Genomic DNA, 6,538 nt, shown 5'->3' on the forward strand with positions numbered 1-6,538 from the left:
ATTTTAGTAGAATATTTTAACTTTGAAGGGAACTCTGGTAGTCCCGTAGACCAACATCCAGCTCAGAGCAGCACTAACTTCAGGCAGAGTTTTACTGCTTCAACCAGTTCAGCCTCCTATTTCATAGGGAGATGTTTGTTTAGGGTTTTCCACTGTCAAAGTTGTTACTGAAGAACTTCACCTGTTTCATCTCAGTCCTTGCTCTAGATATTGACAGATCTCTCACCTTTATATCGTGGTGGTTGTGAACACACCCCATGCAGTGGTCTTACCACTCCTGGGCAGATGGTAAGCAACATGCCCTTTGTTTCAGTTTGTTACTTTTCATTTGTGTTTGCAAGGATCTTTCTGTGACTGTACCTCCTTCCAATTTAGCAGCAGCTGCACATTTCATTAAGGCATTTTCTACTTCTTGCACCTCATTAAATGAAAGCTATGTAACACTGAATGGGACAGTAGTAATGGACTTTGTCACAGAGCGGTAGCCCTCTCTCTCAGCAGATGCCTTGAACTTTTGTAATTCACCCTGAATTAATCTATGTCACAGAGCAGACAGTCCCAAAAAGTATGGAGTGTTTCTGGCAGACTATGTGGCATCAAATACTTTGTTAGTTGGACATAAGTGACACCACTTTATCACTCATTTTGTATGCCTTTCACCTCTTCTGAAAGGGCTTCTCCCTCTCAGGGTAGTTAATGATTTCTCTGCACGTGCAGTTCTTACTGCTGCAACTGCCATTAAGAGTCCCAACCATATGATGTTTTTTTCAAAATCTGGACTTCATCCATGAGTATCTGGACTCAGGCCAGGGAGGTAATGTCAGATAGTTTGGAGTAACAGCTCTCGATTATTACTCAGAGAGTACATAATGAAAGAGTGATTTGGAAACAGAAGGTCCTAAATTCCATTGCCATCTCCATCAGCCATTCAGTCCTCCTGACACACTTTCATATATATTTACTTTCTGTAGCACTGATAATCCTAGCTCTTCTCTGGATCCTCTTGAAGAGCAGTTTTAGGAGTAAGCGATTTGAGTGCTGGATAATGAACTTTCAACCCCATATTAAATGATATAATGCAGTTAAAGCACTGCTCTTGAAAGAGATTGAGGTGGATATGCCTCATTCCAAATGTGTGTGACTTAAAGATTCCCATTACAGAAAAATAAATGGAATTTCATTGCTGTAATTACTTTAGCTGACATGTTTAGCTGAGCAGCAATAAAACATACATCATCTTAATAGGTACTGTTAATCTTGCCAATGAATTATACCATACAAGCAAAAATTACCCCACCAGGTTAGACAGAATGAAGTCAGTGAAAAACAGTTAAGCTTGGTAAGAGACAAAGTGGCAAGTAGGTATTTTACTGCTTAATATGTTATCGTATTTTATTTAAGTACTAAAAGACAACATGAAATTCCTTTCTTTTAGCTATGACTGGTCTTTTAGCTATGACTGGAAATTCCTTTCTTTTAGCTATTCCTTTCTTTTACTGTGGATGTGTTCAAAGAAAACAGATATTTCATAACAGTAAATATATAAGTGTTTGTTTCATTTGCAGATCTGCATTCGGTGTGCTGAGATTATAGGTTAAGAAATACCTTCAGCTTTGAAATTCTTCTGATAACTCGTGGAAGCAAAGCAACGAACAAGAGAACTTCACCGTTTGTCAGGGGTTTTATTTTTAATATATTTCTGTCAGCACTGCTTGGGAGAGGAAATTTTTGTTGGGGTGTTTTTCTTGCTATCTTTTCTCATCTGAGAGGAGTTAGCATGGTGGTGATAGGAACTGAGAATCTCTGTTAATAGCAGAAAAATCTAATTGTGTATTCATCTACCTTTTCCATTTGAAGATTATTGTTATTTAGAGAAATATCAGGATATTTTCAAGCACTTTAGCATAAAATGAGATAATTACATTTCCCCAGCCAACAATATACTTTTCAATTTGACCTTTAGGTCAGTTTTTGTAGAACCATTGTGCAAAATAGGCTTGTCAGTTTTCAATTTTTTTAAGCATTCCATAATGGAAATCAGATAAGCAATTTTATTAGAAAAAATATAGAAGCATTATTTCAAACCTAAAATTTTGGGAAAAGAAAATCCAAATATTTTGTTTTATTGTTGTTTTTTGACATTCTGTAACAACTTGAAGCAATATCTTACTCCAAGATATCAAAGAGAACACAGCTGGCTTTTTAATCATGGCTACACAGTCACTTAGGGGCACCAGCGCTTAAGTTCTGTATGCTAGTGAATGTAGGGGAAGACAAATGTCTTTAGATCGAAGGCCTGATTTCATAACCTATATGTGGTTACTTTTAGTTTTTGTTTATGACTGAGTTGTAAAGGATGTGCTGTTATGTAAACCTAATTTTTATGAGGTGTTGTGAATTAATGGTTGTTCTTTCTATTCTATCACTTGAACACAGGTGCATTGTTGTGCTTGTTATACAGGCCACCAATTTGCTATAGTAGATAAGGTCATAGAGGTTAAATGGCTTATATGTAATGTGATGAATCATACAACAGGAAAGAGAATTAGGTTACGTGTAGGTGCGGGATGAGAAACTGAGATGGAATTGTAAATCTCCAAGAAGCATTTGGATGTGCAGTATTGAGAAACAGGAAACCCTGAATGTGTATTGTTCATCATAAGCACGCATTTCTATGGAAGTAAATGAATCTTAAGTGGCTAAAGTATTTGGATTTTAAAGCTGTATTGTTTTCCTGGTTCTAGATAAACCTAAATAAGAGGACTTACAGTACTTTTCATTGAAGGACTTAATGTTTGTTTGGTTTTTTATGTAACTGCTTAACCAAAGCAGTCTCAGTTGGATGGGATCTCTTCAGATCATCTAGTGTAACCCCCTGCTCAGGCAATTGAAATCTCTTGGTATGTTAGCTATAGATAGAAATAGAATTAGGCTTTTTAAGATATTAAACTGAATGTTGAATAGAGCGTAATAGAAACAATACCTCAAATTTTGAAGTCAGAAATGACTAACTTGCTGGATGCATCATACAGCTGGACTTTAGGGAAAAGCAGTGCAGAAGGCTGCTGCAGCCCACTGCCGGGAGTCAGGGTGATCTTTCTCTGTTGCCACTGTGTCTTTGTTTGCCCTGTCTCTTTAGCCTTAGGCTGCACAAGATTGAAACCACAGCTAGTTATATGGGTAGTCAGGCACTGGCCATGAAGCCAGGTGGCACAGGCGTCTGGTGTCTGTGTTTCTGATATAAACTGAAGCAGTTTGTTCAGCTCACCAGGTTGATGTTTTTATAGAATAGAAGTGAACTTATGTATGCACCTTTTAGAGTGCAGTGTGAGGAGAGAGTTAGTACTGTACTACAGTACATGTAGTACATGAATTCCTTCTTCCTAAATTAAAAATCCACTTTTGCGGTCTCAGAAAACTTGTTTTCTGCAGCAACATTCCTGTCCACTCCTCACTCAGTCTTGCATATGCCCCAGCAGATAACATTGGTCCCTGTCCTAAGGATCTTTACATTTAAATATTACTCTTGAAGACAAAATTTGAATGTAAATTGTGCCCTTGGAAGCCTTTGTGCCTTCTAAGCCATTTGAAAAAAGCTAGCACTTTACAGGATGTCTGACAGAATAAGAATTCAGCAGTATTTGTGGTATAGGTTTCTAGAAAGTGATTTTGAAACTTTGGTGTCACAGGTTTTTCTTCACAAAGTATATAAAGTATCTGTTATTTTCAGAAGAAATGAAAATAAGCTAAAATGTACACCTACTGCCTACAGGGATGGTGCTGTGCTCCTGTCCAGCATGGTCACGGACTGGTTGCTGTTGCTGTTGCTGTAGAGCAAGTGTCGTGGTTTAAACCCAACCACAAACCTCGTCCACTCACTTCCCCCCCTTCTTGCCCTCCCCCTGCTTCTGGAGGGACGGAGAGGAGAATCAAAAAGAATGCAACTCCCATGGGTTGAGATAAGAACAGCCCAGTAACTAAGGTATAACACAAATCACTACTGCTACCACCAGTAATAATGGTGCTAAAGGAAATAACAAGAGGAAAGAATACAACACCTCAATACCAGCCGACCAATAACTCATCCCACTCCCCCCAGCCAAGCACCGACCGATACCTCCTCCAACCCTGCAGTCCCTCTACCCCCCTTCCGGGACACTCCAAGTTACATCCTGGGCATGACGTGCTGTGGTATGGAATACCTCTCTGGCTAGTTTGGGTCAGGTGTCCTGTCTCTGCTTCCTCCTGACTTCCCCTCCTCCCTGGCAGAGCATGAGACTCAGAAAGTCCTTGGCCAGACCAAACATTCGAGCAGCAACTGAAAACATCGGCGTTATCACCACTGTTCCAAGGCCAAAAGATCAAAGCACAGCCCTGTACTAGCTCCTAAGAAGGAGAAAACTGACTGCTGCTGCTCAAAACCAGGACAGCAAGCAAGGAATGCACTCTGTAGATCAATCAGATTACTCTCTTTGGTATTGTTTACAATAATTGTTAATTAGTTTCCTAGGATAGTACTTAATTTGTGGTAAAAAAAAAAAAAGTACACCAGATGGAGAGAAAAATAATTCTGAAGTAGTAATCTAGTCATATATGTAATTATTCCAGCATTACTCTGTAATGGTGGCGTTTTGGCTGTTTAAACTCCAGCAAAAGATAGATCAAACAGATGACATTGCTTAAATATTATTTGGAGTTTTATTGAGTAAACCATAAACAGTTGATACATGATTGCTTTTTGACTGGCTTCTTCCGTGCGTTGTGATGTGACACTGTGTTTAACAGTTTTTCAGTTAGAGACTTATGGTTCAAATTTTTAAGTTGCAGAAAACGTTTGTATGTGCATAAAGTGTTACTTCTAATATCTTTCAACATTTTCATTATGAGTTCTGCTTTTCCTTAGTTCTGAAATTCACTTTTGAAATGTGACATATAGATTGCTTAATATAGAAACAGATAAAATCTTAAAAATGAAGAAAAACGATCAGGTTTTAAACGTTTGGAAGTTTTTGGTTTTTCTTTTCTCAGACAACTTTAAAGAGGCTGTTATACCCCATGGGAAACATTGAGAAAGCATGAAGTACTTTATCTTTAGAAATTCTATATTCATACTCTTGCCTTTTTTTTTACTCCTATGAATGATTTTATGTGGAAGCATTAACGTTACTCCCTTTTATGCTAAGAATCTGATTATTCATGACATTTCATTCTCCCCTGGAATTACAGTAGTTATTATCATAGAATCATAGAATGATTTGTGCTGGAAGGGACCTTTGAAGGTCATCTACTCCAACCCCCTGCAATAAGCAGGGACATCTTCAACTAGATCAGGTTGCTCAGAACCACATCCAGCCTGGCCTAGAATGTTTCCAGGGATGGCGTATCTTCCACCTCTCTGGGCAAGAGAAATCATCATGATGTTACAAAGACAAAGCTGATGCAGGAAGCATATTCCTAAATGTAAGTATATAATTAGTAATTTCAGTGAGTTTCTCAATGTGCTTGAATTTAAGGATGTGCTTAGTAAGCTTCTTCTAGTGGCCCACACTTACTTATTTTGAAGTAGTTCTGGTGAATCTACTGTTCCTATAGTAGATACCTGCAAGGCTAAAGAATAAATACATAAATAAATAAAAATTCCATAAACAGGTGCAGATTTTTTCTATAGGTTTTCTGTTTAGGACGAAAGATTGCTGAAATGCAAACATTTCTGGAGACTTCTGGCTCTGTAATGGAACCAGTGGAGACTTTTGGCATGATCTCTGAACAATGAAAATGGCTGAGAGGTGATGAACTTCTTTTATACTGCTGTGCAGACTGTGAGGGGTGTCTTGGTGATGTTCCAAATATTCTGTCACCTTCCTGAATTTGAACATTTCAGCAAAAGGGTGGTTTAAGAACATTTAATTATTTATTATTTTTTTTTATTTTGAGGAGGAATAAAAATGTAAACATGGTGTAGTAAATTCATATCATTATCACATTAACAGGATGTTAAGAAGTGTATGGGAGATGCTTAAATGCATGGAAATGACAAAATCAGAGTTGGTTGGGAGACTTCAGTTATGCTTTCCTTTTAAGGGTCTTTAGAAAGCAATGTCTTATTTGCAATCAGGTTGTAATTCCAAACACCAGAAAATCAGACTATTTCCATAGCTGCTTTGTGTAAGATATAACATTATGCATGATAGAAAGGCCAATTATTTAAAAAAAAATTAAAGAGAACCTACACAGATTTTAGTTTCTACCTTCAACTAATTTATGTAATAGATATATTGATTTTCCTTTGGATAGGGCATATATCAAAATCCATTTATGAAGAGGAGAAAAATATACTACTGAAGTTTATGCAAGTGCTGTCACAGGGCAAATGTCCATGTGGATACTTGAACAAACTTTGTCTCTATGTAGGAAGAAATCCCCACATACAGGTTTTGTTTAGAAACCTTGGGTACATATACACAGAGAATTTTGTAGAACTTCAAAAATTATCTGTAATTTATATGCAAAAAAAAAAAAATAATCCTGACCAATAGTT

The sequence above is a fragment of the Lathamus discolor genome, chromosome 2 (genome assembly GCF_037157495.1).
Source record: "Lathamus discolor isolate bLatDis1 chromosome 2, bLatDis1.hap1, whole genome shotgun sequence".
Lineage (NCBI taxonomy): Eukaryota > Metazoa > Chordata > Aves > Psittaciformes > Psittacidae > Lathamus > Lathamus discolor.